Here is an 11,588-nt window from a genome sequence, read left to right as displayed (position 1 = left end):
TACTTCCGTTCCACCTAGATTCATAAAATAAAGAACGGAAACAATTCTTGAAATAGAAATCAATACATGAATTAAAATAGAAAAATAATAGTATCAATCCATACAATAGATAGAGCTCCTAACCTTAACAGTGGAGGTTTAGTTGCTCATGGTTCAGAGAAAAAAAAACTAGGATTCAGAAAAACTGTAAATTGCGGAATAAGGTATGAGAGAAGAGATGAGATGAGAGAAACCCGAAGGGCTGATTCTTTTTCCTTTTATATCTAATCCTAATTAATGTAAAAATATATTTTCTAAAACTAAATAATATATTTTCCTATTTATAAATAAAATAAAATTTTAATCAAAATTATTAAAAGATTACGTGTTGGCTTCTTGGAGAAGTGGGGACCACCCCAAATTGCTGAACATGGCGCCAAACTTGGGCTGGGCCAAGTTTGGCATCACTTCTTCCGCTTGCGATTCTCAATTGTTTCTTCATCCTGGCGCCAAACTTGGAAAATCCAAGTTTGGCACCACCAAGGCAGTACGCATGGGAAGCTTTGTGATGATCATGGCGCTAATCTTGGGATTTCCCAAGTTTGGTGGCACCAAGGCAGTAATTCCATAAGAAAGGTGTAAACTATTATATATCGTTGGAAAGTTCTGGAAGTTGATTTTTTAATGCCGCTGGAATCACGTCAATTGGATTTCTATAGCTCAAGTTATGCCTGTCAAAGTGCAAAGAGGTCAGGGTTGACAGCATCATCCACTTTCTTCCTCTTCTTCTATAAAACTCCATCAAATCCATTTGAATGCTACTTGAAATAAATAGAATTGCACACGACTCAAAGTAGCATCCATAGTGGCTAAAAGATATTTGAATCTTGATTAAACTCAACAATTTGAATGCAAATTCATTAGGAAAAGATAGGAAAGATGCTCACGCATCAGTAATCTACACATGTAGATAAATTTGCTATCTACATAGTAATATAGGCCTACAATTATATTATGACTTATATATCACTTGGACAAATCTCACGGAACAATCAACCAATAATTAGTATGTATTTTAAATATATGATTGTTAGATTTTAAATATCTAATATTAAATTCTTGAATCTATAAAAAAAGACACTATAAGAAAAACACTCATTCAACCACACTTTTTTAAGCTACATTTAAAAAGCGTAGCCTATTCATAGAAAGCGTAGCCTATTCATAGAATAGGCTACGCTTTTTTTAGTGTTACTATTTTATAGGAGAATAGGAAACATAGTTGTGGCATCACTTGAAAAGTGTCTCCTTAGATATTATAAAGATCATTTATAAAGCATAGCCTTTTCTTAATATCTATGGGTACACTTTTCTCATTAAAGAAAACGCTTTTCAAGAATGGTCTAATGGTTAGGTTTTGGGTGCGCTTTATAAGCGTTTCCTAATGCAAGAACGCTAAATACACCTACGACACTTGTGAAATTTTTGTTTTCTTTTCACCAAATCACATAGCCGGTGCCACTCACTCCTTCGAAGAAAGGTTTCCCCCCTCACCACTTCGCCACTTACCTTCGTCTCTCCACTCACCTTCGTCTTTCCACTCACCACTCACCACTCATCACTTCACCTTCACCACCACTCGTCGCTGCCACCACTCCTCATCTGCTTTACCTGCGTTCATCTACTACTGTACTCATTGTCCCCACACCTTCGTAGTCTCTGCTCTCACCATCACCGGTCACCGTCGTTGTATCTGTGCTCACTATCGCTGCTCAACCTAGTTGTCTCTGCGCTCACCGTTGCATCTCACCCTTGTTGTCTCTGTGCCGACCGTCACCGCGCGCTTAGCATCATCGTTCTCTCTGTGCTCACCATCATCGAGAAGGTATGTATTGATTTTCATTCAGTTTTGAAGTTTGAGAGGTTTAGGGTTTCGATTTAGGGTTTTTAATTTGGGGGTTTGGTACACTAATTGCCTGTTATCAGTGAAATCTGAAGTTTGGTTTAGTTCAAGTGATTCAGTTGTTGTTTACTGAAATCTGAATTCAGTAGAGGTCGCTTGTTGTTCTAAACCATATTTGTTTGGGTAATAGAGAAATGAAATGCAGTCACTGCCATCGCATGGAACTAATTGGTTATGATTCTTTATTGCTTCCTTAATTGCCTCCGGTAAGACAAGAAGATCAAGATTCCTTAATATATTTCTGTCACGAATAATTCTATGAATCAAGGTTGCTTCTGTATAAAAAAAAGCATTGAATAGTTCTTCTGTAGAGAAACTAAAATGATTAGATGATTCTGTCACCTCACTCAAGTGATGATGGAAATTGTAAATTAAATAAGAAGTGAGATGCTCTGAAAAATAGGACGATCGAGGAGATTTGTCATACACTATTGGAAGAGACTTGGTAGGTAAGAAAAATATAAAATTATAAAAAAGATCAAAAGATTATCATTGAGAAGAGAAACACAAAAGTAGTATATGGTTCTTTAATTAGAGGTCACAAGAGAGCAAAGTATATGGTTCTACTTGTATATGCATAGAGAAAAAGAAGGAAGCTATATATATAACCTTAATTATTACATGTTTGGCAAATGACATAGCATAGCAAATTAGTTAACTGTAATTTGGATTTTTTATATATGGAGGGACCAAATCCAGTTTCAAGTGCATAAGGAAGCACGTCAGGAATTCGGGTTTGCTCTTATCTTCAGTTGCTGGCTCAATTCATTAGGCATATTTTGCATCCCAACAGAAATCAGCGAGTCATATTTTTTTTCTTGATTAATTTTTTTCTTTGATTTTTCATTCATTTTTTTCTTCTCTTCTTAATTTCCATTTCTATTGATGTTCTTATTCGTTACAACAATTTTTTACTATTCAATTTATTGCAATTTCTATCCAAAAATTAAAAGAACTTTTGTTATTTGTTCTTATCATAATGACAGATATCAAATTTGATCTGTAACAAAAGAAATGGAAACACAGGTGAACTTCCTTTTCTGATTATATTGACACTTTGTTGGTTCACACCTCATATATATTCCACACTTTCACAAACTACATTTTATCTTAGAATATTATAAAATTTCATTCGAGAGGTTGATTTAATTGGAAATTATCTATGTCAAGTTTATCTTTACTTGGATACTCCTTGGTCATTCAGATTTCTTTAAGGACTTGAAACAGATTCAACAACTGTGAAAAAAATTAGACAAGCGATTGACAACCAAACTGAAGTTACTGTACAACTCATTAATTATACAAAGATCGGTAAGTAAGTCTAATATTTCTGCACAGAAAACTACTTTAATAGGCAAAGTTAATATAAAATGATAGGAAATGTTATCATTTTTTTCCTTATTAGCACTATTTAGTTCATTAAAAGAAAACAAAATACTAAGAAATATTGCCTACAAAATTTTTCTGATGTTAATTGTCTTCCCTCCATCAATTGCTCCTTGTTCCATATCAAAGTACTGTAAATGGATGAGGAGGAGCTATTTCAGTAGCTCTTGCCCTGAATCAAAATGCTACCAAGGTAGCTGCAGTTATTACTTTCACTATCCATAAAAAAAATTTATATTAGCATTATATTTTTGAATCCCATAACTGTATGTTGAATTGGTGCATGCATAATTTGATTCATGCAGTTTGCTAACATTAATGGGACTCACAGGAACCTTGACCCCAAGAATAGGAGTTCTAAAAAATCTTACCGCTCTATAAGTATTCATAGTATGACACATTCATTCAATCTTGGAGCAATTGTTCAAAGTAACTAAGTACAAGTAAGTACCAGAAAATCAAGTTTAATTCTTGTTGCTTGACTACTTTACATAATCTTGTTGCTTACTACTTAATGGTAATATTATATATAATTGGCCCTTTTTCACACCAATGAAACAAAGTTATCTTTCAAAATCTATGATTCATATTTTTGCACCATTCTAGCTGTGTAAAATCTATCATTCCACTATGAAACGTAGAAGGGAACCGACCATCTACGAGTGGTCAAGCAAACAAGCTTAAGCTTTCATTACAAGCCTTGAACTAGGGTTAAAAACTTTCGATGTGTAGGCCTTTGGAGCCTTAAACAGTGACAATTGTTTTCCTCCTAATTTTTTTGCTAGCTTATATTAATTAGTGATAGGTAAAAATAGTTTTAAGTATACACCAATTTGAAAATGTTTTAATCCCTCTTTTGTGGGTCTGTTCCCATATACCATGTTTGGAATTAATGGATATAATATTTGAATTTAGGATGCGTTAGACATTTATCATGTACCATTCCTTTTAGACATTTATATGTTTATAATATTTGAATTTTACAATAACTTGATATTTTCAAAACTTTTGGAACTGAGTCTGTTTTTTTATTAGATCACTTGTGTTAACAGAAAAAATCAATTAGTATTGTATATTACAGCCTGCTTTTCAACATATTTCTTGTCAAGTTGTTTCTTCGAAAGCTTGTTAAGAAAGGTGAGGGCCTGAAAGTACTTAAGGTATTTTGGATGCTAATTTTTAGTTTTGTTTGTAACCGGCGAAAATAAATGTGTGGTTTATCTTCTAAATTTGAAAGTTCTTTCTCACTTTTGAGTGTTTGCACGGGTGGAGCATTGTCTCATTCACTTTCCTAATTATATATATATATATATATATATATATATATATATATATATATATATATATAATTATGCAGGATAATTTTGGATATGTTAATGAAGATTAAGATGTTTATTATGATGATTTATTGACAAAGACGGAGTAGTGTTGAAAATTAGAAGATGTATGGTTGATTAATGACTTTTATTAGAAGATACTTATATAGGATATAATATTTTAGTTTTTTGTAGTTTATTAGAAGGAAACTCTAAGTGGTCCTAAGTATATTTTCATGAGTATGTTTAATTTAGTGTGAGATGTATGGATATTTAAAATTATGATCATCCCAATACTTTTAGTTTATTATAAATATATTTTGTTGAAAGATCATTTTCATTATTTAAAAAAATTATTTAATATTATTATGTATTTATTTTTATTTTATAATATTTAATTCATTTAATTAAAAATACAGAATTATATATGTAATCATATTATTAAATATTATGTTGTACAAAAAATTATTAGAATATATATATATATATATATATATATATATATATATATATATATAGAAAATTATAAAAAAAAACAATGAGAAATTTAAGGCTACACTTATATAGAGTAGCTATGGTATACAATGTAGCTACGCTTTAAAAGTGATGCAGTAACGTTGAAAAGCGTAACCTATTCTGGCAGAAATGGAAGCTGAAAAGCGTAGCCTTTGGTCCTAGACAGCATCACTTGAAAAGCGCACCCTATTCCCAAACTCCAAAAGCATAGCCCTTGGTGCAGAAAAGCATAGCCTTTGAGAATAAGCAACGGTCAAATAGGCATCCCCCACTAAAAAGTCTCCGTAGCCCGAAAGCGTAGCCAAAGTCTAAGGCATCATTTTTTTTCACTTTTGGCTACACTTTTCAAGTGTACCTAAATGGGTGTTTTTCTTGTAGTGAGATTTTAAATGAATAATTTTTTTTTCGATTAATTATTGATACAGATTTTTGTTGTCTCTCTAATATTTTTTTTATTAATTATTGATAGAGATTTTTATTGTCCCTCTAACAAGATAATCTAATTACATAGCAAATTTAGAAAGACACTTTCATTATTACATCCTCAACATAAAAAAACGACAATAATAAAACCTTGAATGGTAACCCGAACCTCATCATGAGCATCCTCTTGTTCTAATTCTTTTTTTCGATCGTTCCAAGTTACTCGACCCGATGAAAGGGAGAAAGAGTTTGTAATAGATATTATTTATTTTCTTCGGCATTGCTATCAAAGACGAACAACACCTATATACAATACATCAATTAACAAAACAAACAAAAGTATCTAAAATATCAATAAAAACATGACAACTCACACATAAAATCAAACACATAATCAACATATTCTAATCCGCAAAATTAACACATCACACATTGTATCCTATACCTTCAAAGTCCCAGAGCACCTGTTGATGTGTTTCTTTCGTCACCCATTGCTCTCATTTTTTCCTCTCCTTGAATTCTTTTCCTTTTTTGTACACTATTGCTAAGTTCTAAAACATATCTCTTGCTCATAAATATTTTTCTGAGCACTCACACTAACATATATGTATGTGAATGCTCCTTAGATGAATGTGTTCTAAGGAAACATTCAAATTATGCTCAATTTGATGTCCCTCTAAATGTAGCAATCACACGTAGTCGTGTTGCCCAAAATACTCACAAAAAGTATGTTTAACAAATATTATCGCTCAAATTATATATGAGAACAATCAATCAATGAATATTATAATATAGTTTTTTGGTACTTTATTGAGTTGATATATTATGTAGATCTACAATGATCTTTTTTGAAGAGATAGTACATATATGAAAGAGCAAAAGTGTATAATGAAGACAAGATAGGCCATATGAGACCTTAAACAATATGGAATAAATATATCTAGCTAGCATGAGTAGCAAATAATCATACAGATTTTGCACTACATTAATGGATATTTATACATTCATTGCATCTCAAACAAATCGCATATACCTAATAAAATTATAACTAGATGCATGAACACATTAATTGTAAAATCTAAAGCTATTTAGATTTTTTGTTTCATTATTAAGGGAAAAAATAAAGCCTAGAATCTTGTCCAGAATCATTATGAGAAAAAATTTATTGTTGAAAAGTGAATTTAATTTATTATTGTCTAATCTTGTCAATTTAATTTATAAAAAAAAATTTGCCCTCAAATCAAATATCAAATAAATACATGTGTTGTTTAAAATTAATTGTTTTTAATGGATTTTAGTGTAAGTTGATGGAATGAGTGTTGAGCTGAATAATGGAGTCAAATAGTAGAATGCATGATAGAGTAATGGTTAAGTTGAATTGAATTAGCTAAGTGATGAGCGGATAATTTATACGCTTTTTGGCATTGTTTTTAGTATGTTTTTAGTAAGATCTAGTTACTTTTAGGGATGTTTTCATAAGTTTTTATGTTAAATTCACATTTCTGGACTTTACTATGAGTTTGTGTGTTTTTCTGTGATTTCAGGTATTTTCTGGCTGAAATTGAGGGACTTGAGCAAAAATCAGATTCAAAGGTTGAAAAAGGACTGCTGATGCTGTTGGATTCTGACCTCCCTGCACTCAAAGTGAATTTGCTGGAGCTACAGAACTCGAAATGGCGCGCTTCCAATTGCGTTGGAAAGTAGACATCCAGGGCTTTCCAGAAATATATAATAGTCCATACTTTGGCCAATAATTGACGATGTAAACTGGCGTTCAACGCCAGCCTTCTGCCCAAATCTGGCGTCCAGCGCCAGAAAAGGATCCAAAACCAGAGTTGAACGCCCAAACTGGCACAGAACTTGGCGTTCAACTCCACAAATGGCCTCTGCACGTGCTACACTTAAGCTCAGCCCAAACACACACCAAGTGGGCCCCGGAAGTGGATTTATGCATCAATTACTTACTCATGTAAACCCTAGTGACTAGTTTATTATAAATAGGACCTCTTACTATTGTATTAGGCATCTTTGGTCTCAGTTTTATTCCATTGTTCATCTTAGGAGACTATTGATCTCGTTTAGGGGGCTGGCCATCTCGGCCATGCCTGGACCTTCACTTATGTATTTTCAACGGTAGAGTTTCTACACTCCATAGATTAAGGTGTGGAGCTCTGCTGTTCCTCTAAGCTTAATGCAAAGTACTACTGTTTTCTATTCAATTCTTCTTATTTCGCTTCTAAGATATCCATTCGCACCCAAGAACGTGATGAAGGTGATGATTATGTGTGACGCTCATCACCATTCTCCCCTATGAACGCGTGCCTGACAAACACTTCTGTTCTACATGAATTAAGCTAGAATGAGTATCTCTTAGATCTCCTAATCAGAATCTTCGTGGCGTAAGCTAGAATGATGGCGGCATTCAAGAGAATCCGGAAGGTCTAAACCTTGTCTGTGGTATTCTGAGTAGGATTCAATGATTGAATGACTGTGACGAGCTTCAAACTCGCGATTGTTGGGCGTTAGTGACAGACGCAAAAGGAGGGTGAATCCTATTCCAGCATGATCGGGAACCGACAGATGAATAGCCGTGCCGTGACAGGGTGCGTGAGCATATGATTCACTGAGAGGAGGGGATGTAGCCACTGACAACGGTGATGCCCTTGCATACAGCCAGCCATGGAAAGGAGTAAGACTGATTGGATGAAGATAGCAGGAAAGCAGAGGTTCAGAGGAACGAAAAGCATCTCCATTCTCTTATCTGAAATTCCTACCAATGATTTACATAAGTACCTCTATCCCTTTTATTGTTTATTTTAATCTAATAAAGTATCATGTTTAAATCTGCCTGACTGAGATTTGCAAGGTGACCATAGCTTGCTTCATACCAACAATCTCCGTGGGATTCGACCCTTACTCACGTAAGGTATTACTTGGACGACCCAGTGCACTTGCTGGTTAGTTGTATCGAAGTTGTGACAATTATGAATTAAGATCAGAGCACCAAGCTTTGGAGCCATTACCAGGATTTGTTCGAGCCTGGAGATCACAATTTCGTGCACCAAGTTTTTGGCGCCGTTGCCGGGGATTGTTCGAGTTTGGACAACTGACGATTCATCTTGTTGCTCAGATTGGGTAACTTTCTTTTCGTTCTCTTTTCAAAAATCTTTCAATAATATTTTCAAAAATTTCTCTTTTGTTTTCGAAGAAAAAAATAATAAAAATGTTTTCAAAAATTTATTCAAAATTTTTAAGAATGAATTCTAGTGTTCCATGAAGCATGTGAAGCCTGGCTGGCTGTAAAGCCATGTCTAAATTCTTTTGGACTGAGGCTTCCAACCATCAGCTCTTATACGACTGTAGGGTATGTCAGGCGTGTCATGTCTGAATTACATGCTGAAGCTTGGCTGGCCATTGGCCATGTCTAGTGTTTTGGACCGGAGCTTTCATTGAAAGCTTGGCTGGCTAGTGAGTCATGTCTAATTCCTGGACTGAAGCTTTAGACTAACATGGCAAGATTCCTGGAATTCATATTAAAAATTTTGGAATCCTTCTTTTCCTTTTTCAATTAATTTTCGAAAAATAACAAAAAAATTAGAAAATCATAAAAATCAAAAATATTTTTTGTTTCTTGTTTGAGTCTTGAGTCATGTTATAAGTTTGGTGTCACTTGCATATGCATCTTGCATTTTTCGAAAATTCATGCATTCATAGTGTTCTTCATGATCTTCAAGTTGTTCTTGGTAAGTCTTCTTGCTTGATCTTGATGATTTTTTGTTTTGTGTCTTTTCATGTTTATCATATGCATTCTTGAATTCTTAGTGCGTAAGCATTAAAGAATTCTAAGTTTGGTGTCTTGCATGTTTTCTTTGCATTAAAAATTTTTCAAAATTGTGTCTATGATGTTCATCTTGGCATTCATAGTGTTCTTGGTGTTCATCTTGATATTCATAGCATTCTTGCATGCATTCATTGTTTTGATCTAAAAATTTCATGCATTGCATAATTTTCATGTTTTTCATAAAAATTCAAAAAATTCAAAAATCAAAAAAATATCTTTTCCTTTTTCTCTCATCAAATTCGAAAATTTGGATTGACTTTTTCAAAAATTTTTAAAATCAAAATTGTTTCTTATGAGTCAAATCAAATTTTCAATTTGAAAATCTTATCTTTTTCAAAATCTTTTTCAAAAATCAAATCTTTTTCAAAATTCTTAGTTATTTTCGAAAATTCCAAAAATATTTTTCAAAAGTCTTTTTCTTAATTTTATATCAAATTTTCGAAAATAACATAATCAATTAATGTTTTGATTCAAAAATTTGAAGTTTGTTACTTGCTTGTTAAGAAAGATCCAAACTTTAAGTTCTAGAATCATATCTTGTGATTTCTTATGAATCAAGTCATTAATTGTGATTTTAAAAATCAAATCTTTTTCAAAAACTAATTTCTATCATATCTTTTCAAAAATATCTTCTCATCCTATCTTTTTCAAAAATATCTTTTCAAAATATCTTTCCTAACCTCCTAACTTCCTATCTTTTCAAAATTTGTTTCAACTAACTAACTAACTTTTTGTTTGTTTCTTAACTTTTTCAAAACCACCTAACTAACTCCCTCTCTCTAATTTTCGAAAATATCTCCCTCTTTTTCAAAAATTTCTTTTTTATTAACTAATTACTTTTATTTTTAATTTTTAAAACTTAATTTTCAAAAAAAAAAATACTAACATTTTTTCAAAAATCATTTTTCAAAAATCACTAACTCTTTTTCAAAATAATTTTCGAAAATTATCCCTCCCCCATCTCATTCTATTTATTCATATCCTAACATCTCATCTCACATCTCTTCCATCTGTACAGTTGTGTTTCTTCCTTTACATCACATTCTTTGTCTCCTCCTCTTTTCTTCCACTCACAAAGGGATCCCTATACTGTGGTATAAAGGATATATATTATTATTATTATTATTTTTCTGTGCCTTCTTCTTTGTCATATGAGCAGGAGCAAGGATAAGAACATTCTTGAGGAAGCAGATCCAGAACCTGAAAGGACTCTGAAGAGAAAATTAAGAGAAGCTAAAATACAACAATCCAGAGATAACCTCTCAGAAATTTTCGAACAGGCAGAGGAGATGGCAGCCGAAAATAATGATAATGTAAGGAAGATGCTTGGTGACTTTACTGCACCTAATTCCAATTTACATGGAAGAAGCATCTCCATTCCTGCCATTGGAGCAAACAACTTTGAGCTGAAACCTCAATTAGTTTCTCTAATGCAGCAGAACTGCAAGTTTCATGGATTTCCATCTGAAGATCCTTTTCAGTTCTTAACTGAATTCTTGCAGATATGTGATACTGTTAAGACTAATGGAGTAGATCCTGAAGTCTACAGGCTCATGCTTTTCCCTTTTGCTGTAAGAGACAGAGCTAGATTATGGTTGGATTCTCAACCCAAAGACAGCCTGAACTCTTGGGATAAGCTGGTCACGGCTTTCTTAGCCAAGTACTTTTCTCCTCAAAAGCTGAGCAAGCTTAGAGCTGATGTTCAAACCTTCAGACAGAAAGAAGGTGAATCTCTCTATGAAGCTTGGGAAAGATACAAACAGTTGACCAAAAAGTGTCCTTCTGACATGCTTTCAGAATGGACCATCCTGGATATATTCTATGATGGTTTATCTGAGCTATCAAAGATGTCACTGGACACTTCTGCAGGTGGATCCATTCACCTAAAGAAAACGCCTGCAGAAGCTCAAGAACTCATTGATATGGTTGCTAATAACCAGTTCATGTACACTTCTGAAAGGAATCCTGTGAGTAATGGGACGCCTATGAAGAAGGGAGTTCTTGAAGTTGATACTCTGAATGCCATATTGGCTCAGAATAAAATATTGACTCAGCAAGTCAATATGATTTCTCAGAGTCTGCATGGAATGCAAGCTGCATCCAACAGTACTCAAGAGGCATCTTCTGAAGAAGAAGCCTATGATCCTGAGAACCCTGCAATAGC

General features: G+C 33.3%; 1 non-coding gene across 1 annotated transcript; it reads right to left on the bottom strand.

Annotated features, from left to right (window-relative positions):
- Positions 1 to 11,109: 11,109 nt before the first annotated feature.
- On the bottom strand, positions 11,110 to 11,217 carry LOC112753421 (small nucleolar RNA R71). The gene has a single exon (XR_003177809.1). It is a non-coding gene; the product is annotated as a small nucleolar RNA R71 (small nucleolar RNA).
- Positions 11,218 to 11,588: the final 371 nt, after the last annotated feature.

Source organism: Arachis hypogaea, chromosome 15 (genome assembly GCF_003086295.3).
Source record: "Arachis hypogaea cultivar Tifrunner chromosome 15, arahy.Tifrunner.gnm2.J5K5, whole genome shotgun sequence".
NCBI lineage: Eukaryota > Viridiplantae > Streptophyta > Magnoliopsida > Fabales > Fabaceae > Arachis > Arachis hypogaea.
The sequence above is the reverse complement of the archived record's forward strand: the minus strand, read 5'-3'. Positions and strand labels throughout refer to the sequence as shown.